Source organism: Periplaneta americana, chromosome 2 (assembly GCF_040183065.1).
Source record: "Periplaneta americana isolate PAMFEO1 chromosome 2, P.americana_PAMFEO1_priV1, whole genome shotgun sequence".
Classification (NCBI taxonomy): Eukaryota; Metazoa; Arthropoda; class Insecta; order Blattodea; family Blattidae; genus Periplaneta; species Periplaneta americana.
Window position 1 is genome coordinate 156334658 of NC_091118.1, and position 27762 is coordinate 156362419.

A 27762-nucleotide genomic window follows, 5' to 3' on the forward strand; every position below is an offset into this window, starting at 1 on the left:
CAAAAGGCAAAGTCTTCTTTCACCATGTACGGTTATGCTCTGTGAATATTTCGAATATAACACCAAAAATTAAATAGAGAGAACTTGAAAACATTCCGTATTGCAACACCACATAGAACTTTCCCGGAAATTTAAACGCAGAAGTCTGGCCATCCTGCGCGGAGAATATACTTCAACTGCCTAGAATCCCCTACCTCCAGATCTTAAAGCTGTTCAAACATACCTGCACTTCAACTTGTGGGTGTATTTACAGCTTTTTTATTAATGACTAAATGAAGACCTTTGGACATCATGTTCTATATATTTTATTTTGCTTTTGAAACAACAAGGAAAAAAAGGTGAAAACTTCCTCATAAGAAAACAAAAAGAATTACAACCATCAGCTTTGGATGTGGAATATAGACTCTTGAGGGACATGAAAGTATAGGGTACGGTTGGGAAGAGGATGGCAGTACTACGGGAAATTCTCTGAGGGAGAGAAGACACCGTGTCCAGGCACCCAGGAACCCTTCTGTAGTGCGAGGATAGCCTCCTAACCGATATCCATTCGGTCTGTTTGAGACCAGCTTCAACTTTCAAGCTTTCTTTTTTTTCCCTCTCTCGCTCTCCCTTCCACGTTCGCCGTTTCCTATATAGCCCATATTCTCACCACTCAGTATGTGCCATCAGGGGCCGGTTTTTACCTACTACCCACTTGTTAAATATCTTCTCATCTTGATTCTATTCCTTAGAGAGAGTTGAAACTTTTTTTTTTCAAATAAGGCAACTATGGCGTTAAAGATAGGAACCTTCTTTATTTCGATATTCTAGAAGTAAAGAAAATTAGATTTCTCAGCGTGGGTTATAAACAGAACATCCACTTAACGCCTTCTTTACTTTAAGAAATAGCCACTCCAAAGTGATAGAAATTACAATGTCTTTATAATTCAAAATTATAGGATATAACAATTATTAAGGCATATAGATATACAGGCTGATTCACGAGGATTTACCGTCACTTACGGAGCTTCTTTCCGAAGACATTCTGAACAAAAGATGTCATATAAACATTTGTCCTAATCTCAATATTTTCAGAGTTACACTAGCTTGAAGTTGTTGGTAAAATATCTTCTTTCGGCGCACCACCGACCAGTCTTCGGACTCAACGGGCTCTCAAGTGTTGTCGGAAAAATTCACCATTAAAATGGGACACACTCACGGACAGGAGAACGCGAATTCGATTATGCGCAATGTTCAAAACATACACAGGTGAGCCTGCTTGGAGAGAAATAAAAAATAGGTTGCAGCCGCCAAATTACTCTTCAAGGAACGACCACTCATATAAATTGAGGGAAAGAAGGCAGAGGACGGACACTGGAAAGTTTTCTTTTCTCAATCGTACTATCAGGGACTAGAATGCTTTACCTGCAGACTTACTAAAGGCTTTACCAACAACCAAAAATGTATTTAAAAATAGGCTTAAGGACTTTACTAATAGACGGTAATTATACACAGTATTTAAAGGGTGTAAATGATATTTTGTTATTGAAGTGTTGTATCAGTGAAGAATTATGTTGTGTCAGTGAAGTGTGTTGTGTAAGTGAAACGTGTTCCTGTCAGTGAAGCTTTATAGTTTATAGTTTATAGTGGCAGTGCAAAGTATTTGAACAGTGAAATGTTTTTGAAGTGTTAGTGAAATCAGGATAGAATCAGTGAAATGTGTCGTAGTTCCAGTGCAGTGAGTGAGTTGACAGCCAAATGAGTGTAATGTTGAAAGGTAGGCCTACTTGTGCAGATATGAACATATCATACTCGTGGGTTTTAGTTCGAACTTAGGTTTAAGATACGAATTAGATTTATTTTAAATGTTATTTTAAGTGATCATTTAATTTAGGATATTCCCTGTTATTATTATTATTATTATTATTATTATTATTATTATTATTATTATTATTATTATTATTATTATTATTATTATAAATTATTGTTAGTATTAATTATTAGTATTATTATTAATCGTATTTTAATTAATAAGTTTATTATTGTCATTATTGAGTGTAATTAGTTACCACTGCCACCGGGTATATACCCATTGCAGTGTGAATAAATACACATACAAATACAACTTTCAAACTTGTACCTAGGGTCTAGGCCGTTCTAGATTCGCAGTTGTCTTTTGTTCAAAATGAAAGTGCTTATTTGTCATCAAACACATGACGTAGTCGTGTGGAAAACCCTGCAGTTCAATACAGTAGCTGTATAAACTTACAGAGTGGAAGTAACAGCCTGTAACTGTGAATAATATTTTAATAGCTTATTCTTTGGATAGAATACAACAAAAAATATTATAGGCCTACCATATTAATCCCAAATGAATATTTTTCTCAGAAAAAATTCTTCTAAGTATCAGAACTGTTTTATTCGATAAGTATTATCCGTACAATAATTCATATTTTTAATCTTATCTTGCAAATTAAATATAAAGATTAATGCGTGTCATTTCCTGCCATTACTACTGTAATTCTGGCAACCCTGCTGCAATGACTAATGGACGGAATGCTACTATTCAGACAGTGCGTGTGTGTTTTCGTAGTTGAGTCGACGATGCGCTGTTGCCAAAGTACGCTAACTTCCAACCTAATTTTCTAATTAACCATGAACTTAATTACAAAACGCATTTTAGATTTTATATTCATTATTTTAATGTAGCCTATTGCCATCTCAAATCTCCATAGTTAATCACTTCCACCCAGTAAGCTTAGTTCAAATCTTGGAAACCTTGTAAAGTTTTACATCGGTACACACTTCGATTTTTTTTACCGGCAATGGAAGAAGTCTGAACTCTAGCATTACTTTCTCTGCTAGGTCTATGTAGAACTGGCCTACGTGAACTAATAAATAGCATTTCTTTATAGGCCTACTGGAGCAGACTTGAAAGGTTTAAATCCTACAGCTGCTGCTTATGATGAAAAGACTATGCTACTTCCCGGCTCCAGCACAACTCCAAAGAATATATGTTCGATTACTTCACAGACAAACGAACAAAGCAAATTATATTTAGATAGGCCTATCCGTCTACAGAAATAATAATAGTAAGTCCTACGGAGTAATAGTACGATCAGATTATTTTACAAGGTTCATTTAGAAATGAATTTGGCGTTGTTAGTCACATTTATTGCGTTTAAAAATTAAACTGAACGCATAAAGAGATATCCAAATAATGAACTTGGATAGACTATACATTTTTAATATATATTTCTACAAAGAAAATATTCGTGAAACAAAAGTGTTTAAGAATTTACCTGGATCAAATATTAATTCTAATAACTGGATTGAATATGAAGTAGGCCTATGACTAGCGAAATATTAAGTTATGTTACTAGTCAGCGATGTTTGCAATGGAGGGAGAAAGGAACTGGTCATCCTAGCCATTATCTCCTGGCTTAGTTGCCTCATGTGTGATTACTTATTGGTGTCACTTAAGAGGTTCAAAACCTGTCTTCGGACAGTTGACTAAACAAGAACTGGACTGAAATTTTGTAAGTCTATAAGCTACCTTCTCACTTTTATTTTAGACTAACTTATATAACTTTTAAACCAGGTTATTGTTTGTTCCATTGAAATCGGGCACATACCTACAGCTTTAATAAAATAAGTTATCAAAACCCATTTTAGACAGTCGGCCTATTTTTTTTTTTTCCGTTAGCACCGCACCTAGGCTAAGTTTCGGTTCTAAACCAACCCTATTCTTTGTAGTACTGTATTTTAACCTAACTGTGAGAACACTAAAAAAAATATACCCCTACTGCAAGGGATATAAGCTACCCTTATTTGGCAAATGCTACTTTCCCCCGCCATAAAAAATCAATAGGTTATTGACCCAGCCCCATTACCAGAAATGCTTCATACACCCCCTCTACAACTAGGCAATGTGCCAAAAAGCCCGAAGACCTATATTACCCAATAAGAAGAAATCATTCTATGTAATGAAGGTTTGTTGCCAAAAGTGCCATACTTTAACAGAAGCAGTGTAAATAAAAAACAGATAACAGAAAAACTTCTACAACCATAAATTACGTATTAAATACACTTATAAATAATAATAACGCAACCATATTCATAACGTAAGTTTGTGAAATATAAAATAGCCTATACTATCATGGAAATCAAACGCAAACGCTGGATTTACGGTGTACTAGCCCATGTGTGTGTTACCTTGCCTAACTTTGCGCCATGGTTGCATTATACCGAATAAAAAAAGACAATAATAGTAAAATGTGTATGCTGTGGTCAAAGGTGTAGCCTAGGTCGGTCTACAGTTTGTAGCCACAAGTCTAGCAACTATGAATTCGATTATACTAGCTAACTAGAGAAATATGTGTAGTGCCCATCTCCCTTAGGTTTACAGGAGAGACCCTTCACTGCAAACCCAACATTCTCCTATTTTCCGCTATTCTTTTAGTGTCCGCATACAATCCATATTATCTTAATGTTATCCATTACTATCTGGTATCTTCTTCTGCCCCGAATTTTTCTTCCTTCACCATTCCTTCTACTACAACCTTCAGTAGGCAGTTTTTTCTTAGCCAGTGAGCCAGTCAATTTCTTTGTCTCTTTTTGATGAGTTTCAGCATTATTCTTACTTTACCAGCTCTTCCTAACAGTTTCATTTCTTATTCTCCCTGTCCATTTCACACGTTCCATTCTTCTCCATACCCATATTCCATGCTTCTAGTCGTTTCTCTTCACTTCGTTGTAATGTTTCTGTTTCTTGCCCATACAGTAGGCCTAGGTACCATGCCACATAAAGCACTTCACTAATCTCTTCCTTAGTTATTTTTCCAGAGGTCCGCAGAAGATGCTCCTTTTTTTTTTATTATTAAAAGCTTCCTCTGCCATCGCTATTCTTCTTTTGACTTCCTGGCAGCAGCTCATGTTATTACTGAAACTATCCACTTGTTTCACATTATTATTATTATTATTATTATTATTATTATTATTATTATTATTATTATTATTATTATTATTTTAGTGGGTTATTTTACGACGCTTTTGCAACTGCTAAGGTTATTTAGCGCTTGATTGATAATAAAGTGATAATGTCGGCGAAATGAGTCCAGGGTCCAGCGTCGAAAGTTACCCAGCTCTCAACCGGGTAGCTTGTCTCAACCAGGATTTGAACTCGGGCCCCCTCGTTCACGGTCAGGCAGGCCAGCCACAGTTACTCCACAGCGGTGGACTAATTATCATTATTATTATTATTATTATTATTATTATTATTATTATTATTATTATTATTATTATTATTATTATTATTATTATATGCATCTGTAGTTTGGAACTCTATTACTAGTTGGCTACTGATTGGGCAAAACTGGAAAATATTCAAAGGAAATTTATTTCATTATGTTCGTACTGATTCCTGCCTAATAACTCCGAGTATAACTATGGTAAAAAATGCGAGTACTTTAAATGTCGAAGCTTGTATGCCAGACGTCATGATCTCGATTACTTATTCTTATGCAGGGTCCTTACAGGTGACATTAATTGTCAATCTTTCTTAAACAGTGTCAGTCTTCATATTCCTATGAAGGACATCAGACATCACAAACTCTTCTATATTATAAATTCTAAATCTTCCTCGCCGATCTCCAGATGTAGGCCTATTAAAAATGCTAACTTACATGTAGGCGATTTCGATCCATTCAATGTATAGAAGTATCGAATATGACAATGTCTTTGCTAATATTATTTGCATAATTTCAAGGGAAAAATTGTTCCGGGGCCGGGTATCGATCCCGGGACCTCTGGTTGAACGTACCAGCGCTCTGCCAACTGAGCTACCCGGGAACTCCACCCGACACCGTCTCAACTTTTCCCCTTATGTCGGGTGGAGTTCCCGGGTAGCTCAGTTGGCAGAGCGCTGGTACGTTCAACCAGAGGTCCCGGGATCGATACCCGGTCCCGGAACAATTTTTCCCTTGAAATTATTCAAATCTGCTTTACAGGAAGCTTTACCTGAGAGACTAGATTTGCATATTATTTGCATAATCCTTATACACAAATTGGTAATACTTTTGTAACAATCAAATACTTTCCCTAAAATTTTATAGTATTAATTCTTGTAAATTAATCATTGTAATCTATTTTCTTCATTTTGTTGTTAACTCAATTATTTAATTTGTAGGCCTACCATAGTTGTTCATTTTAATGTATTAATTGTATCATTGTGCTGGACTTTTATTGGCCAATAGCTGTTGTCCAGCACATAAGTATCAATAAATAAATAAATAAATAAATAAATAAATAAATAAATAAATAATAATAATAATTATTATTATTATTATTAGTCTATTACATTAATTTTTAAATAAGAACGTTAGGCCTATCAATAGAACTACGAAAGCTTTCACAGTGGGTAATAGAATATCATACGAAACATATAAAGACTACTCGACAAAATTTTCTCTAAAGTAAATCATTCATGATGTCGGATATCGAACCCCGATGCGTTTGGTATGAAGGCTTCAGCTGAGTAAGTTACGGCAAAGGTAGAAGCCCGTTAGAGAGTACGAAATGTTTACAATATCCTTCGTTTGACTTCAGCTAGATTACTTCTTCAGTTATAGGCTATTATGTGAAAAGCATGGTGCATTCACCAAGGACAGCATTCCTATGACTAAACATTATGTAATTTTTATCCAAATTCTTCTCTCAGTATTGATTAACAAAGAATTATCCCCTATGGATAGAAATACGAGAATTAAAACTACAGGAAGAATTAATAAAATCATACGGATGAAGTGATGTGAGAAGGATTTCCAAGTTAGAAAAGGCGCGCCATGGCTGTGGTATGCGGAGCTGGCACAACCCGGGAGCAGCGCAGCAAACCCCGCCTCGCCAGCATCGACCGGTTTTGTCGATTCGTTCGGTTGGTCTCGGAGAGCTAGAACCTGCCCCGAGCAAGCTAACCAGCCAGCCAAGTTCCCCGGTCAAAACGATGGCAGCCATCTTGATAGCGTCATTTCCCATCATCCTCCGAAACACAATCCGCCATAACAACTGGACGCTTTCTTGTTTTAACCCAATTCTTGTTGTGCTCAATTTTAACAATGTTTTCTTCAAGCTTTACAAATTATAATTTATCTAAGTGCATATAAGTTTATTGTGTGGGGTTTATAAATAATTTTGCTGTGATTTTTTTGGTATTTTAATGGCTGCTTTTACTGCTTTTTTATTCTTTCCTTTTTTGCTGACGCTTGATGCCTTTGTGTGCTGAATTTTTTTATGTATGTGTGAATCGCTTTTACGTGTTATTTTCTTTATATATATGTGCGTGCGTGTGTGTGTATGGTAGTAAATGATATCTACTTTTCTCGGGTGCGTTGTAGGTATTTAATATTATCTCTTACAAAACATTCCTTTATAGACGCCATATTTTTGTAACAAAACCACAAGCCAGAAGACCGTGTTTAAATGATTGTTGCGATATTTCAGAGTTTAAAAATTATTAACTAGATAATAGTTATACTTAAGATTTAAAAAAATAATTAAGAATTTTAAGAATTAACAATAATTTTTTTAATAATTTAAATACTAATTTATTTGCAATTTTCTGCATTGAGGTGAAAGATTATAGTAATAGCCTAAATGAATGATAAAACAGTAAAGTGTGGAGTCCACCAAAATTTTAATTTTAATAATACGTGATCAATATCATTAAAATTTTTAGTTAAGACAGTATATAATATTTGTTTATTTTATTTTAATAACAAAACAAAAAGAAATTTATACCGGTAAAGCCTATATCAACTAATCTTACCATTAACATATAAAAAAAACTGTATTTTACGAAATTCTGTAAAAGTTATCTTCATATTACTATGACTTAAAAACTAGTAACTATTTCCAAATTGTTTAGATATGTTTCTCTGTAAATTATTAATTGGTACAATAGTGTTTTAAAATAACCTTTAAGGAAAAAAAAAGTTATTTGAATGAATGTGTTCTAACCATTTATGTTTGCTATCCATTTCCTGTTGCTTAGTAACTAACATTTATTCATTTCCGCTTAATTTTGGGGCAAGATAACATCTAATTATCCAAAGAATGACTCGATATGATCCCACCCAGTTAATATCGGAATAAAATAATAGTTGAAATTATAAGAGAAACCCTCCCCTTATCTACTACCCAAATGTTCGTGACAGTAGTCACTAATATTAAAATTTCATAGTCTGTGTCAATAGAAAACAATTTGCTTGTACATAGAAATTAAATCCCCCCCTAAGACCGATACTGTATGGAAACTACCTCGTCCACGTAGCTAAACGGCCCTACTATAGTTACTGTCAACGTTGTTTGTATTCAATTTATTGCCATAACTCTGGGAATATTTGCTGTGTCAACATTTTGTCATCATATTCCCCACACGCTGTACCCTCTACGTGATCACAATTTCAGTTTCGTTTCATGTATAAAAATAATTGAACATTATGGACCATATTATGACGTCATTCGTGCAAACTGCATTATTGGTCAAGTCAAATGCCTGAATATTTTAACCGTCCCTACGTTAAACTATAGGTATAAAATCCAGCTAATCACACATGGGATATTTTTATTAGTGATTTGTGCGTAATCGTAAATAAAAAAACAAAATCTTTTTTCCTTTCAAACAGGATTACTGGTCTGTTATTACAGTGAAAGGAAGCTCATTATATGCCACTATTTAAATAGGAATATTTACATAATTCGCATAACGTTTTGCTCCATTTAGACACAAACGATTTAATTATAGGATTTGAAATTTTAAATTCCTGTCATTGGAAACCTATTACCGAGTTTTAGTAGAAATAAAGTTGTCCACTGTGACTAGTTAAGCCGAATTAAATTGGAATGATAATCGTTCTCATATCACTTACAGCATAATGTTTTCGAAATTTAAAACAGATCTAAGTTATCTATAATCGCTGATCACAACGCTATTAATAGGACAATTTTTTTTTGTTACTTATATTTAAATATAAAATTACTTACTTATGGATGATGATAAGCGTTTGAAATATGTCACTCACCTGAAACAAAAAGAAGATTAAATATTAATTTGGAAGACAATTTTTTAAATAATAGGCCTACTAAACTTTTCACATTTTCTAACAAAGTCATAACTATGAAAGAAAGAAAGATAAAAGAATAATTCCATATTTCATACTGGTATCCTAATTCTTGAGAACATGTTTGAAACCATTAGACCTATTAATTATTAGATTAATTAATTACTTATTTATAATCAAATTTAAATACACATTTATTACAATTATTACAATCAGGAAACTACAAAAAACTAAAAAAATAGATATTAAATATAATAGAAATAAAAATACATTTAAAAACTAGTACAATAAAAACCTATACACATCAAACAAAAATGCACATGTCAAATATTGAAACAAGACTATAAATTAAAGAATTTACGCTCGTGGTGGGGAGTTCAAAACCGCACTATAGATAAGCAGAAAGACGACAAAATAAATCATTAATATAAGCTATAAAATAGCAAAGATTACAAAAATAAGAGTCAATAGGCCTATGATAAAAAGTAATCACGATTGAAAACGTTTATAACCAATATTCACAAGTATATAAGACTAATATTAAGCAATTAATTATCTAGCTCTATGTTAAGTTACCTTAATAATTTCTTTAATTTTCAGTTTAAAATTAATCGTACTTATGTCAGCTAAAATAGGGTAGGCCTACTGATAACATTAATTTGTTGTATAGTTTTAAGCCATAGTTGAAGCCATGTTTCATACTAGTAGCCGTTGAACTTTTGGATTCTGTGAAATTTGTTTTTATAGGCTAGTCCTACTTTCGACAGTATTTGTACGCAATCTTACACAATGAAGTATTGTTTCTTCGTTTAGGAGGCTAGGCCTACTGAATTCACACCTCTGTATCTAAAAGTTACTAATGTGAGCGGTCTTCATAAAGTCACTGGAACAAATGAATGTTAAATTAGATTATATAGGCTAAATACAACGCACGTCCGGAGTACAGTAGGCTTACTTGAAATGCTCAATCTGAAATTAACAGAATATAGACCTGCTCAGTTCATTAGTAAGCGTGGTCAATTGCTTTCTAAGCGTGTTAGTTCTGGTACTTCTAACAGCCTACAGCAAAACTCTGTAAAATTTACAAGTTATGTTTTTCGAGGAAGAAAACAAAACAATTTTGTATTTTTCTGTCTTTCTTGAAATAAACCTACTGCATTCTGTATTCCTAACTTACATGTTGAATTCTTAAGTATTAAAAACACATTATGTGGTAAGATACTAATATTGTAGGCCTACAGACATATTTAAGTATGTTCTGTAGTCTATACCAACTCCTTGAATCGACAAGAATTACGACGGCTTTATCAAAATTATAAATAGGCTATAATATTCTTGGTACGATCTGCTGTAAATATCAAACGTTTCTTTCAAATAATTAATTTAGTCTACATACTTAAAACAATAGTCATAGCCTATTCATGTTAGGCCTAATGGTAGTTCGGAAAACATATTTAGAATATAAGGGTAAAATAAGCCTTGATGATGTGGATAGAGTCTAATAATAATAATAATAATAATAATAATAATAATAATAATAATAATAATAATAATAATAATAATAACAATAATAATAATAATAATAATACATTAACACATTAACATAAACTTAGTTCTATTTCTCTAGCCCGTTCAAGCATATTAAGTTTTGTCAGGTTAGATAAAAATTGTTCTATTCAGCATTTAGGCCAAGTTGGTCCTGAAAGGCTATAATTTATTAATTTTGAGTTACAGTAAATTTGTAGGGTTATTATAAAGTAGCTGACATAATTGAGTAACCAAGATGAACTAACTGTACACATAGGTGGTCTGTTGTCCATAATCAACACTGCGAGTATTGATTCCATCACTGACAGTGACATGGGCCTTATCTATCCACAGTGTATTCGAGATAGCCATTCAGGTTAAATTACCACCTGAGCTAAATGAGGACCAAACTTTTAAAACCTGACATGTCCATTTTCAGAACATGCTACAAATAGGCCTATGTGTCTCTATTAAAAAACGAAGATTTTTCCTATGGTGAAATTTTATATTAATTTATAGCAAAAAATAAATAATATTTCACCACAGAAAATATTTTGTACATTGCAGAGATGTTAAGTTTTTGGTAGCCTATCTGAAGTGTCACTTCTGAAAACGGACATGTGAGATTCTGAAAGTTTAAATTACTCTCCAATTGTTCTATAAGTTACGTAATAAAAAGTTTTGTCTCTTTCCACAACCAGGTTCCTTCAATTCAAACTTAATTTGCAATCTATGAGAATTCATTTTCAAAAGTAGGTCTATGCATAAAATGGAATTTGCAAGCGTTTGCTTAATACATTAGTAGGCTACTACTGACTGATAACGGGTTTTCTCTAAATAGGTTTTGGTTTTTATAAAGAGACTCTGCAACCTGAAGATCACTGATTCTTGGTCTTCCCGATTTCATTCAATCATAAACTGAACCAGTTCCTTCAAAATTCTTAATTGATGCACGATAAGAGAGAGTGGTACAAGGACCGACTCACAGATGCATATTTATCTGAAATCTTCTTAATCCGGCAGTGAAGTTTCTACCACATTCAAAACAACATTGCACCAAACTAATTCTTGTTTGAAGATAAAAATTATTTTCTCAGACTTTCAGAATGTGTGTAATAAACAAATCAAATGGTTAACAAATTTCCGTTTATCTTTCAAAGCTTAATTGTTGTATCATAACAATGGAAGCAATTGTTTTAACACAGAATAACAAAATATTGTTCCTCACATATTCTACAACCACTTTGTTCTTCTTGACTTCTTAATTTATTTAGAAATCATATTTCAACTATATCAGTTACTTCATAATAGCCGCACACAGGTCTATTTGAATTAGAATTGCAAGATACTTTGAAGTCCAGCGGTCAGAATGTCTTATCGACAAAAACAATTAACACCTTACTTGTTTGTATAAAGTGTCCATTAAGATTGATAAAAGCAATTAATAACACAAGACACAGTTACTTTGTGTCTGAACTTAGGCTACAAACATTCTAAATTCATTTTTCAAAAGCAAACGTTCCTCCTGTTCTGAAACGCGTTTCACAACTTATTTGTTTTATAACGCACTTGTGTTAGATGGATCGCAGGTCTGAGATAAGGCAAGTCAAGTGAAGAAATAACTGGCATGGTTTATATCTTTGACAACTGACGCCGGGGCTGGGCTGTGAGAGTGGCCCTCTTTCTATATATACACACTTCAGATACTTTAGTTTATAGAAACGAAGACTGGCGACGAAGGAACAGAGAAAAACTATGTTTACAAAAAGAATTTAAAAGAGAAAAGAAGACGGGACGGATGGAGCGTAGAAAAGACATATGAGAAAATGGAGAATGTTTTCTATAGGCTAGGAACTTTGAACTTGGCAGTTGAGTTGAATGCAATGGCCATGTCAAGAGATACCGCCGAGCACTTTTGTTGCAGACAGATTTAAACTACTAAATTAGAACAAAGTTACTGCACAAAATTAGATCGCACGAAAACAGATAGTATTCCAAAGCAACAACTATCTCTAAGGTTATTGACACTTGAACAAGTTGGAAATTCATTGTGATTAAATATGTTTCTATGAGCTGTTAATATTACAATGCCTGTGCCTCAGTAAAATAAAGAAATCTTCAGTATTTCGTATTTTGCAAATGATTTAACTGAAAATTAAATTATAACTTATTTACTCTGATTTTCCTCAAATTCTTTTCAAATATATGGATTACTTTATAGTAGAACTATATATATTTTAATCGATAGTAGTAATAATAATAATAATAATAATAATAATAATAATAATAATAATAATAATAATAATAAAATTATATTAAACGCGTTTGACAATATTGTTTAATTACGAATAAACATGCACAATTATATAATTATTGTAAAATATTCCTTAATATCATAGGATAATATAAATTCTAGTTTTGTTAAAATCAACACGTTGAAGTCCATTAAAAATCTGGAATTGATCCCTCAAGATGCTACATTTATTTTAGTTTTTCAGAAAAAAAAATTGCATCAAAATCGAATGCATTTTGGGCTGTTTACATATCTATAGGCCTACGTAATAAAACTAACGTAGAACAATACTATGATATACTTTTATTGATAACATTAATTTAACAGCGCTGTAGCTATAATTATAAACGCATGAAAGGAACCATTCTTTATTTTTATGAAAATGCCCGAAGTTATGCAAGACTACAGAACAAAGAATTGTGTTAAAGATTTAGTAAAATAAGCCTTTTATAAAAATTATAGCGTTGTTTACCATAAAAATTCAATTCACTTGCCGTTTACCCACACTTTACCAACTTTTATCATATTTAAGCTATCACTTAACTTTAAAAAAAGTAAAAGTAAAAATTTCTCATTTTAATTGAAACTCTCCATGGACTCTTTTCAGCAGGTGCAGTTATTACGCAAATTTTTTCGCAACCCATATCTAACTTGTATAATAATATACCTAAATTATCAAGTCCACTTAAAACTACTGCGAAATCTCAATCTATGTTAAAAAAAAAAAGAAAAATTTGCCTATCTCCTCAATTCAGAAACACTGTTAAAACACAAAGAGAGTGATAAAAATAGTTCAAAAACCTTCCGGACAATGTTAGTTATTTGGGACGAATTAGCCGTAGGCTAATAATAATAATAATAATAATAATAATAATAATAATAATAATATTATTATTATTATTATCATTATTATTATTACTGATAAAAGTGATGTCCGTAAATATCCACAACACCGCTGAAATATCTCTTCCTGGTAATGTAATAGGGCCTATCTATGTATAGCCTAATGATGAGAGAAACATGTAACGGGCTTAAAATCTTTTAATGATTCTGTCCTCTTAAGTAGGCTACTTCTTCTATGTAACAGAGTAAGCAAAATGCTTCATGTTTAATTATGTTCTTGATTCATACAAAAAAAACAGAAATGTGACTTTAACACAAAACTCAGATGGGTTATTTTTAACCATCATCGTCAATATCATCGAACAAAACTAGCTTAAAACTATTTCGACTCCAGAAAAATTGGAAAACATCTATCCATTTTGTCAGAGTCATCTATCGTGCTAGGTTCTTCGGTTTAGTCTATTATCCAGTAACCAATTTTGAAGTCTTGACTATTTTCTACTCATTCTTTCAGTATTTTGTCATTCATAGGAGGTAGCCCGATACCTATTGTTGTAATCGTTTTTAGAAAATATTTGTGTAATGTGTTAAAAGCAACCTTATTACTGTTCTTACACTTTTACATTTAATTAGTTCGTGTACTGTGTAAAATTACATTACTGGATGTGTATTCTTTAGGTTTATTCAATGATTAGAACTTATTTTTACATACCTACGAAGATTGAGTCGAAGTTTTAGGTATTACTTACACAGAAAAACAGAAGGAAAACTAACAAATATGATAGCTTCTCATGGCATTTCCAGCTGTGTCTATATATTCAAATGCAAAAATATTTTTTCGACGTGAATTAAAATTAGATTCTCTGTTATAGAGAGCTAGCACGAACGAAGAAAAATTCTTGAAGCCAAACTTCACACAGGGAAAGTTAAAATATCACCGAGCCTCAAGATGAATGAAAGTAAGAATATATTGCCTCCGCAGCTGTTTTCCTTAAAAAGGTATTTTTTGTGTGTAAAAAATAGAAAGTTTTTTTCCTTTGCGTAGAGGGAGGATAGTGACAAGTGGTAAATTGTGGCAGTTTGCATGGAGTGGCCTTTTTATGTAGGGGGTAGGAAAAAAAAAGAAGAGAAAGTTTTACGTGAATTCTGGTTGACTAAAGGAATAAATGGAAAGTTCACAGTTAGAAGAAGCTTATGGATAGCTTCCTAGACTTGTGTATTATTCTGTATTTTACGTAGAATGCTGGCTTGGTGCTTCGGAGTATATACTAAACAGATTTTTGTCGGAGGTGTGAAGTTGTTCCTAGTTACACCTCGTAGCTGTCTTAGAGTATTAATTAGGGTTGGGGACATGAATATTTCGAGTGCAGTTTCAATATACATCGAGTGATCAAAGTGATAAAACAATCATCAATTCAGACTGCAGTTAACTCACAAAGAAGATATGGATAGCAGTTCTAGCGGTGAACTCCCGTACTTTCAAGGTGAGCATCTCTTCCACAATTGCACGATTGTAGATTATTTTCATATCCTTATCTAAAACAGTTTGATATTTCGCACGTTCTCAGTTATTACCTACATTTTAAATAACTTAATGTTAATCTCGTTCGAAAATTGATTTTACCTACTCTACAATAGGCCTATATTTTATGTTTCTTTCAACGTCTATTTCAAAACTGTTGTCCTTTGTATTTGTTTCAAAGCGCATTCGAAAATTATTAGCAGGAACACAATTTTAGTAATTAATAGTTAGAATATTTCAATAACTTTCGCAAATTACTGTTATTTAATACGCTATTTACGTTGTGTCTAATCTACAATAATGTCTAACTTAGGCCTAATGCATGTAGGCCTAGGCCTAAGTTTAAAGATAAAATTAAGGAACAAAATGCAGTGTTACGTAGAGGCCTAAATAAAATATAAATTTCAGTGCAAATCAATTGAGAGTGGGCCTATAACTTATCATTCTAACAATAGGTATAGCCTATGTCGAATCAATAAATATATTAGCTAGTAGACTCAACATAACCCTACTTTATTTTCATGTAGGCCTATCTATCTTGCAGTTCTAAATAAAACATTATTTTGTATCACAATTAGTAATAGTTTCAAAATATTTCGTATCAGTTTCAGTTACGTTACGCTGATTCACAAATGGAAGCGACTTTCTTCATGTACGCTGTTTTAATGACTAGTAAAGGTCTTTTATTTTAAACTATAGTAGGCTAGTTATTTAGAGATAGAGAGATAGGGTGATAAAAAGTAAAAGACTTAGGAATGGAAACAACAATTCGGAAGCTAACTTGTCCCAAAGCTCCTTTATGGACTAGTCTAGCCTATAGAATGACATAACACCTCACAGAGATCGAATATTGCTCTATTTCGGTGAGAAACTGACATTTTACGAGCTGTAGATAGAAGTAGAATATATGTGCGTCCTTGTTGTAAATGCAAAATGTTTTACAATTTACCAAGAAATTGTCATTAGTTCACAGTTAGTGAGGTGCTCGAAGGGAAGAGAAATAGGCCTACTGAAAGCGAAGTAAAATATTATTATTATTCTGCAGGTTGTACGTCATCAAATCTTTCTCGCTCATAATTCTTTGCAACCAAGTAACTTACGACCTGCCTCGTTTCCATCTTCCTGGCGGATATCATTCCATAACTTATTTTTGTAGCCTGCCCTCTTCCATCCTCTTGACATACCCGCACTACTTTGTTTTGTTTTAATGTCTCTCAAAAGAGACCTAGTTACGTACATTTTTGTTTAATTGTTGTATTCTTGGTTTTGCCCTTCCTAGAAATCCTTGCTGTCCGTCACCAAAAATTAATTTCTGTTCACTTTGCTACATTTATTGCTTTTAAATTCCATAAGTTATCTCCTTGTCTTTCTCAAAAGTACAACATCCCTCTTAAACATTGGTTTGCTGTTTGGCAGTAGAGGTTCAATTACAAAATTCATATGGAATTATCTTAAGGAACTTCACATTCCGTCCACACCTGTGGAGTAACGGTCAGCGCGTCTGGCCGCGAAACCAGGTGGCCCGGGTTCGATTCCCGGTCGGGGCAAGTTACCTGATTGAGGTTTTTTCCGGGGTTTTCCCTCAACCCAATATGAGCAAATGCTGGGTAACTTTCGGTGTTGGACCCCGGACTCATTTCACCGGCATTATCACCTTCATCTCATTCAGACGCTAAATAACCAAAGATGTTGATAAAGCGTCGTAAAATAACCTACTAAAATAAAAAAAATCTTCACATTCCTTTTGATTATGTAATGTCTATTCTTATAAATATTATCAAGGATTCTCTTCAAACATTACATCATCTCTATTTCAATTAATCCACTTATATTATTTGTCTTTAACAATTAACTTTCTTTTTTCTTTAATATTTCAAATCATATTATACTGCAAATGTTTATTATATTCAGGACCCTTGTGGTCACTCAAATTCTTTGAGCTGATTCCTTAATGAATAAAATAAAATGTAACGACAAATCAATTCGTTTGACATGATAAGTTTTTACCAAAACAAATCGCAGCGAATGAAGTCAAATTTCGATTGAAAGTGTCGGAATGTGACTAATTAATTTAAATTCTACTAGTACTGTAGTATAAAATAAAATCGGTCTTTGTAACAGAAAGATCGAATACCATACATAATACAGGCTACGTAATAAAACTATACTATCTTTATCAGTCTACTATTATTAGTATTAATAATTACTATTATTTTAGCAGACCATGTACAGTAGCCTATGAATGTAAGTTGAATTAGCAATGTTGCCTTATGAGCACCATTCCTAGAAAAAAAAAGGCTGGAATAAATGTTGTTTACAAAATTTATTTATCAATATTTCATCGAGCTACTCGCAATAGTTACATTGTCTTATCCACTTCAGAAGTTGGACGTACGCCATCTTGGAGCAGTTAAACACATAATATAGCAGAGCATTGAGATACACACGGATGACATGATATTCTCTTGTTTCAGACGTCTTTACGAGAAGAATACAGACACATAAACATCTTCTTGATTACATAACCCATTATTTTTCAAAAGGAAAGTAAGCGATCATACGCAATGTAGCTTATAGGCCTACGCAATGACGACGGCGAAAACTTTTAACGGACGTCGGTTCGAATCTGGCCTACAGCATAGAAGTCTGGCCTTTGTACTGTGTTGTCCTTGATAGAGGCAGAGCATCGTGACAACTTCTGTGTCACAGGTCTTCCTAGTAGACTATGTAAGGTTAAAACTGCTGTGAAAAAACAGAAAGGTAAAGTTAAAAAAAAAAAAAAAAAAAAAAAACTTTGAAACACTAAAATGGGTACAACTGGGTTCGTCACGTTAAGAAGGAAGTTTCAACGTTATAAATTGAAAATATAAACAGCAGCTGGCTAATTTTAGTCAATTACAGTGGCTATTTTTCTTTACGATAGGTTGAATAAACTAAAAAAAAAATACGTTTCTCAGTACCTGTAATATGTTCAAAGCAACATTATAAACAGTGAATGCTTATAAGAAAAACAACGATATTATGACATTGCCAGGGAGGCTGATAGGCCTGACTTTTTCAGGTAAAATACTCCAGAAACTTCAGGAGGAAATAAAATTGAAGCCGAAACGGATCGTGAGATTTAATCGTTTTTGATGATGATGATGATGATGATTATTATTATTATTATTATTACTATTTTAAAATATGTCCCGGTGAAACGTACAGCAGAGTCCGTATAGGCCAGTTTCTGTCAGATGTTTTTCCAATTCACTGCGGGCTAAAGCAAGGAGATGCACTATCATTTTTACTTTTTAACTTCGCTCTAGAATATGCCAATAGGAAAATCCAGGATAGCAGAGAGAGTTTGGAATTGAACGGGTTACATCAGCTCCTTGTCTATGCGGATGACGTGAATATGTTAGCAGAAAAAGCACAAACGATTAGGGAAAACACGGTAATTTAACTTGAAGCAAGTAAAGAGATACGTTTGGAAGTAAATCCCGAAAAGACAAAGTATATGATTATATCTCGTGACCAGAATATTGTACGAAATGGAAATATAAAAAATTGGAAATTTATCCTTTGAAGAGGTGGAAAAATTCAAATATCTTGGAAGAACAATAGACCTAATAAATATAAATAACACTCGGGAGAAAATTAAACGCAGAATAAATATGGTTATTCGGTTGAGGAGCTTTTATCATCCAGTCTGTTCTAAAAAAACCTGAAAGTTATAAAACAATTATTTTACTGGTTGTTCTGTATGGTTGTCAAAATTGGACTCACTTTGAGAGAGGAACAGAGGTTAAGGGCGTTTGAGAATAAGGTGCTTAGGAAAATATTTGAGGCTAAGAGGGATGAAGTTACAGGAGAATGGAGAAATAAGCACAAAGCAGAACTGCACGCATTGTATTCTTCACCTGACATAATTAGGATCATTAAATCCAGACGTTTGAGATGGGCAGGGCATGTAGCACTTATGGGTGAATCCAGATATCCATATAAGCTTAGTGTGTTATTTGGGAAGCCGAAACATAGAGGGAGAATAATATTAAAATGGATTTGAGGGAGGTGGGATATGATGGTAGAGACGATGAATAGGGACCGATGGCGGGCTTATGTGAGGACGGCAATGAACCTCCGCGTTCCTTAAAAGAGATAAGTAAGTAAGCAAGTACGCCTATTATTATTATTATTATTATTATTATTATTATTATTATTATTATTATTATTATGACCAAGGAAGCTTTTAATAGGAAAAGGAGTATATTCTACGGACCTCTGGAAAAAGAACTACGGAAGAGACTAGTGAAGTAGGCTACTTTGTATGGAGTGTGGCATTGCACGGGGCAGAAACATGGACATTACGGCGAAGTGAAGAGAAACGAATAGAAGCATTTGAAATGTGGATTTGGAGGAGAACGGAACGTGTGAAGTGGACAGACAAAATAAGAAATGAAATTGTGTTTGAAAGAGTGGGTAAAGAAAGAATGATGCTGAAACTGATCAGGAAGAGGAAAAGGAATTGGCTGAGAAGAAACTGCCTAGTGAAGGATGCACTGGAAGGAATGGCGATCGGGAGAAGAGTTCGGGGTAGAATAAATCAGAGGATAGGCGACTTTAAGAATATATGGATCATATGAAGAAACAAAGAGGAAGGCAGAATATAGGAAAAATTGGAGAAAGCTGGGTTTGCAGTGAAAGGCCTGCCCTTGGGCAGAACATTAAATGAATGAATTATTAAGATTTATCCAACACTAAGCTATCCGCGTGGGTATTAATTGGACGCTCGGACTATATTATGCTAATCAAAACTGGAGAGGGATGAAAACGTGGAAGAGCAAACTATAACAAACCATAACAAAGGAAAATATTAAATATAAGGAAAGAGAGGATACTGGGAAGGAAGAATATGTAGAAGAAGAAGAAGAAGAAGAAGAAGAAGAAGAAGAGTAGGAGGAAGAAGAAAAACAAACAGTTCTAATAAATTAATTAATTTGAATTTGACGTAGAAAAGATGAAGACAAAAAAGATAGCGAAATAGAAGAAAAAGAAAGGATCCGAGAAGATGGATGAGAAAGCAATAAAAGCATAAAGGTGACAAAGCAGAAGTAGTCGATACGAAGGCGAAGCAACTAAGGATGAAAATGAAGAAGACAAAGTAGACCGTTGTTACAAAATTACATTTTCATTAAAGTGTATCATGATTCTTTAGTATTACCATAAAACGAAGGCAGAGTATAAATATTCGACTAACGATACGGACGGTCACGTAAATCGCTTATGAGAATTGATGGATTCGCGAAGTTTAGCGGATGCGTACACGTGCTCGAGCAGTTATTACGGGGTGAACGGATTGCAAATGAAGCAGGGCGCGCGGTCTCAATCAAGTCATGAACACAAAACTCTCTGATCAGTCAGTCATGATGCAAGATCGTGCGTTTCAAGAACCAGCTCCTCCATTCCCGCGTACAGAGATTCCCAAGGGCCAGACAAAGTCTCACGAATGCTCTTACTTATCGCGACTATTAAAATAATATCTTAATCCCACAATTAGTAGTGGTCACGGACTTTTATACACGGTGAAACATTATTCCATGGATAATTGTGATGTTCGGATGTTTGTTGTGTCGATGATAATGTTGATTATGACAATAATAATAATAATAATAATAATAATAATAATAATAATAATAATAATAATAATAATAATAATAATAACGTTTCCAAAAACTCTCTTCATGGGTTTTTCTGATCTTTTTCTTCCTTTTGGTAGGCCTAAATATCTCCTTAACCCTGAAATTCGCAAAGTATCCTATAGGATACAACAGGTCAATAGCCTATAATTATGCTATAATTTTAATAGAACGATAGAAAAAATGGTAGGAAAATTAAAATTTCAAAATACCGTAGAAGAGGGTAAAGTCGATCAAAATTTTGCAATTTTTTTTTATGATACTGAGGTTATGCAATGGAGCGAAGTTCCTCAGAAAATAGCATTTTGTCGTCAAATCCTTCACTTATGAAGGCACGTTGCAAGAATTGAATTACAATCTATCAAAAACTGATTTGTTATTTGACTTGTGATCGAAATTACCTGCTTAAATAGGGTAAAGTCGGTCACCATTGAATTTTTAGTTTAAGATCGATTTTGAAATATTGCGGAGTAAAGTCGATCAGTGTTTATGTTTTTAAAAAACAAATTAAGTGTGTTACATATATTTTATTTGTTATAAGGGGTGTAAAAAAACAATAATAGCCTTCTATATGCCTACTAGCATTATATAGTTATCTTTTGTTACTGTGATCATACTATTCGATACAATTAGGCCTATAGGTCTCCACTGTACAAACGTGACTATGATTGCCAACTTATAAAACATAAAAACACATTTTAATACTTTACATACCAACAAACAAATTCATCATAATTTCGTCTTCCTCTTTCCCCACTATCCCATCAATATAAGCTATACTATGACACTTTTCTGTTTATAAGTGTTAGTTGAAGGTATTTCGGTGAACAATTTATTCTTCCTGCTGGTCCTATCTGCAGGATAGGTCGATGACATGATCGACTTAACCCTACAAAGGTACAAGTTTTATTAAAATAATAAGTTTCAGTACTAACATTTACGAACTACAAAACTATTATTTCAGGATACAATCTCAACGAAAAGTACTTACGTATACTTCCTGTCTCCTTTCACTGCTGACGATAATTTAGAGTTTGTAAGAATTTGTTTTCATTTAAGAGAAAAAGTTGAGAATAACAATTTTCATTTCAATGGTAATTATACTGCGTTCTCATTGTTGGCATTCGCAGGCTTTTTGTTGTCCCTCTCGCTTACATTTGCAATGTCAGGCATTGAAATCAGCATAACAAAATTTTAACAAGTAACTGAAAAAATATACAATTATCAATAAAAATCGCAAATGATTGACTTCACCCACTTCTACGGTACTGTAATATTGTACAACATATAACATATGGACATTGTGATAGTTGTTTTCTTTACAGTCCGACACGGTTTAATAAATCAGTGTGAGAAATGAAGTTTTGCCAATTTAAGGGTTAAAATATTCACTAGATGTTGGTGATAGTCATTCTATCGAGATGTTAGAACCATGTCGTTACTACAATAATTTTAAATTATTCTACAAACTCTACCATAGGCCTATTATCAAAGTGTTATTATTAAAGCCGTCAAACTTATAAACTTACTTAAAATTACGTAGTGATAACCGCAAATATACAATTATTTATATGTTGGATGAACGTTTTCGTTTCAAAGAATCATCAGATCTCTCGTAGACACTACAAACAACTTATGTTATAATGTAAACAAACAGTGAGACGTAAGTTAAGTTTTAAGTGTAAAGTACAATTGAACAATTTGGATTGTGACGTTGCATATGGAAATAGATAAAATAGAAATAAAATCTATGTAACTTATACAGAAATAAAATTGGCACCGCCTAGGTATTAAATGAAGTTACCAGAAGAACTGTAATAATGAGATGTTAATCTAGACAACGTAACTGAAGAATTTAATTGTGTTTCTGCTTCAAATCTATTATGAGGCAGTACATCTCACTTGACAATAGTCTATGTGTCAGAGAAAGAACAATTGTTTGTATGCATCTGAAATCTGATTAGTATAACTTAATAGTCGGCGATGTATGCAATGGAGGGGGAAAAACTGGCCATTCTACCACATTATCTCCTGCCCTAGTTGCCTCATAAGTAGTTCCTTCTTGGTATCACTTGTGAGGTTCAGACCTGTCTTCGGACAGTTGACTAAAATACATTCTGCTTCAGTTTAACTGGATAGGTTTAGACCTACCGTAAACTGGGGTTACTTTGAACACAGAGGAAACTTTGAAAATTATTTCAGAAAATCATATTTAGGTTTCTACATATTACTGCACTTGCTATAGATGAAGGCAAATTATTATAAAATCATTCTCATATCAAATTTACCTCCATCTGTAACAAAAGCAGCATGTAGAAACCTAAATATGATTTTCTGAAAAAAATTATCAAAATTTCCTCTGTGTTCAAAGTAACCCCAGTTCTCGGTACTAAAGTCTGGACATTTTCGTAATTAACCTAGGCTACTTCATATAACTTATCCATGTCTTCTATAGAGACAGAAGGGATAGATATTTGTAAATTAAGGCTATGTATTAGCTTTGATATGTTAACTTTCAACATTGTCTACATGAAATTATAGGCTATAATTTGAATTTTTGATTATAATAAATTTTCAAAGACATTATAGACCTAGGCTGTAGTTTTAGAACAGCAAATGATTCAATAAACAGACATTCCAGATCACCATCACCTGTACGCTAGCAATTCATGAATGAGGACTGAGTACTAATAAAGTTTTGAGCTCTGATGGCGAAGTCAAATGCGACAGATTTGAAGCATACCAAATTTGCGAACAAATCATTCTTTACCGCGAAGTCTATAAACTAAACAGTTTGCAGGCCTATATTTAATGAAAGTTAATAAGGAAAGAATTAAGATATTTTTTTCTAATAATCGTGACTGCAATTTATATTTCTGTTAGGCAAGAAGTTAATTTTCGCAGGTAGGCCTATATAGCAGATTAAATTTGGAGAGACTCAATGTAACCATTTTATAAATTCATTTCGAAGTAAAAATCAATACAGTGCTTGAGGATTAACCGTTTTGTTTTATTTTATTATTGTTTTGGAAAACTCGTCACCTTAAATATTTATGTAGAGCTATTGCTTTGAAATAGATTCCATGTTATTAATTTCTTTCAGTACTACTTTTAGAAATCATTATTAAACCTAAGCTAAATTTTGAAGCGTTTTAAATTTGTACCGTAATATATTCATCCATAGGCTATTTCACTTGAAAATAGTTTCAATCATGATAAAAGTAATCGATTTTAGCATTTTTACGTGACATTAAATATTCAGGCAGTAATTTCAATTGTTCATTTTAATTCTACTACTAGACCGTGAAAAAATTGAGTATGTTTGCTTTCGGTTAAAAGCAATAAACAATCAATCTTGCGAACGTTACATTCGGTCAAAATAAAAGCTGTGGTTTTGTGTTTATGAACTGTCAACAGAAATTTACAATTTTTTTAACATTATATATATATATATATATATATATATATATATATATATTTTAAGTTTTATTTTGAATAGACCTAACACACCTTCAGAATTTCTCCTTATATAAATCCACTTCTCGCAATACAAAAATATAAACTTGAAATTCGTGCAATTAAGTGAACTTGTCGTTCCATTACGGATTCTTAAAAGTTTCTATTAGGCTATTCCATGGTGAAAATTTAAAAGCTGGGTACCATTTGTTTATAAGAAAATTTAGTTAAATAATAACATTATTTTGTCAAGATAAAATTATTCGTTAGAATATTTTCCTATCCCACAAATAATACCTTTAAGATGATTAATACTAACTTATTTATACTCTTCTTTATTATATTTATATTATTTTTATCGCTTCATAATAATTATTTCACTAACTTAGAATATGTATTCTTAAACAATGTGAACACATTAACGATAGGACTCAAACTTATTAGAAATGAGCCATGTGTAAGATATTACACCTACATCTTTCAAATATGGTACCTATTATGTATTTGTGTTCATATTTGAAAATATAGAAAAAAAATCGGGGTTTATCTTTACAATCAATAAATATATCATCATATTAACTTAATCTAATTGTTGTATAGTTTTATACGTTTCATTTGATGTGACGGACAGCCGGGAAATTCAAGTCCGTAAGATTCTCCACCGACTTGGCGGCAAGCGGAGGTCAGGTCGACCGGCAAGCTGTCCGACGCAGCTGGGTGGAGCTCGCGTTTCCCCGCCTGCGTCCGCCATTACTAGGAAGCCGACCGCCCGCCGGAGAGCTGACAACCAACCGGCGACTTGCATCCGGCTAGCGCGCAAACATGGCCAACTCTCGTCGTCACGCAACGATACACAATTTCTGATACAGTTGCAAACGACAGTTTCTACGAATTTCAAGTTCAATTTTCAGTGTTAGGCCTACTTGATGAAATATGCTTCTCACAATATTGTACATTTATTAGGGGTATAGTATTGCTACATACTTGGTGAACATGAGATGTAAGAGGTCAGAAGATACTGGTTAGCATTTCTTATACGATAGTAAAACTACTTTTTAATATTGCTTATGGCTTAAATACAGTATACGCACTAAACGTTAATAAACGCAAAACTAAAATCTTAAGGTTAATATTTGTAAAAATGGAAATTTCAACTCTAGATTCGTGGATAAAAGAATACATAATTATAGAAATTTTATGGTAACTATTCCTACGTAAAAATGTCTACCAATATAATTTTCCACGCTTATGAACTAAACATTGATATTGATATTGATATTTATTAATAATGGTTTACAAATGTGCATAAGCTTAATAAATTACATAAACATATAGGTACACGAATAGCAATTATACGCAATAAATATCCAATTAATACCTCATTTTCCATCCTATAACTATTTTAATTTGTTGGCTTTAACTTGTACTTACGTCTAGTTTTTTGAACTAAATATAATGAAACGGTATTCTCACGTACGACTACTGTATAAAGAAAATCATTACAATTCTGAAAATAAAGCACATTGCGAATATATTGTCTAAGCCCTCAAACGTATATTTTTTGTGAATAGGCTATATTATTATTATTAATAGACTTATTATTATTATTATTATTATTATTATTATTATTATTATTATTATTATTATTATTACACTAAGTGTTACATTGAGACAGTGCCATAATTGCAAAACTTCTTACATTCACTGAAAGATAATTTTGTGTTTCAACAATACCATATCAAAGGTAATTTATCTAACAGAATAAAACGATAGTTACTTACTTAATGGCTTTTAAGGAACCCGGAGGTTCATTGCCGCCCTCACATAAGCCCGCCATTGGTCTCTATCCTGATAGTTACACTTGCCTAAATTCGTTCCTTCTTATTTTGACCTTTATGTTTATAATAATCAGTCTACGAATTCCTTATTGGATGTTATGGTATAGGCCTACACTTTATAGGCCTATGTAGGCCTACTACTGTAAGAAATGAACACATTACAAATGTAACCTAGGATCGTAGCCTAGCTATTATTTTTATTTATTTATTATTATTATTATTATTATTATTATTATTATCATCATCATCACTATTACGGTTTTTCGGTGCTTTCATATTATGGGACCGTTGCTTAGAATAGGCCTATTATGTTCTTCTATTGTAGAATTTTTTTTAATGAATGAATTAACTGCAATAAGAAATACAACATGATTGTAATTATTATTATTATTATTATTATTATTATTATTATTATTATTATTATTATTAGCGTATGTTTATACTATTTATGCAAGTATAGCCTATTACGTTAATTTAGAAGAAAGGTATTATAACTATGATCATAAGAGCTGTCTAATTTGCTCTTACAGCTTTCTCAAAACAGGAACAGAAAATCATGGTCTCCGAATAGAATTTTCGAGTTCTTTAACTTACTCTGACATTAGCCTATGTAGGCCTACAGTACGTAATAAAAGCGCATTACTTCAACATGAATTATAAAAATACGCTACAATTACATTTTAAATTGTATGAAATTTAACTTAATTATTCACTCTCGATTGTCTGTGAAACTAGCGAACATGAAACTCAATAGCCGCATACAAACGCAGCTACAATGTTTAAATACATTATTCTTGCTATTGTACACCAAAATAATAATAATAATTACAATGCATTTATTACTTACCTACCTAGTGATATCGGCTTATAATTTATAATCACCAGTGATTCTTTAAATTTCACATGAAGGTGCAAACCAAATAACTTTCAGAGGAGTTGAACATTTACAAGAAAATAAAGAATTCAAGTCCCTTGAATGCACTGTAGTCTATTTTATCTTGACAAAGATGTAGATAAAAAGTAGATAGCTTATAACGTACAGCCTACAAACATATAGGCCTATTTATACGCGATAAAATCTAACAAATAATAATTTAACCCACTTTCTATCTGAAATAAACTCTGTACTACATTTTGTTTATGAACGTTGAGCTTATAGCCTAATAGTTACTACGTTTTCATGGCGTATTCAGATCGATTTGAATACATTTACCGTAGTGAATACGATCCCCCCCACCCGTCCCTGTTTTCATGCAATTTTCAATTCGTATTGAAAACGATTTGAATACGGAAGCTGAAGTTGCGAAAGTAGGCTACATAGCTATGTTGGTAAACTTGTCATTAATAGGCCTATATTAGCACGTTGGTCATCCTGTAGGTCTCAGTTTATAAACATAGTATAGTTTTCTTAATGAGGCGCATGCAAACTTAATATACTAGCCTGTTAATGAATAATGGTAAGTAATAATGGCTTTCAGGGAAACACAAAATATTATGTGTTACAACACGC

General features: G+C 32.8%; 1 protein-coding gene and 1 long non-coding RNA gene across 3 annotated transcripts in view; one reads left to right on the plus strand and one right to left on the minus strand.

The window, feature by feature from the left end:
* Nucleotides 1-27762, minus strand: part of LOC138694713 (homeotic protein ultrabithorax-like) — a 1263368-nt gene that overhangs the window by 742609 nt on the left and 492997 nt on the right. The window lies entirely within an intron of this gene.
* The window catches only part of LOC138694715 (uncharacterized), a 155735-nt gene continuing 141957 nt past the window's right edge, over nt 13985-27762 (plus strand). The window contains exon 1 of the long non-coding RNA XR_011330999.1: nt 13985-15242. This is a non-coding gene — a long non-coding RNA (uncharacterized lncRNA). The remainder of the gene's footprint in view (nt 15243-27762) is intronic.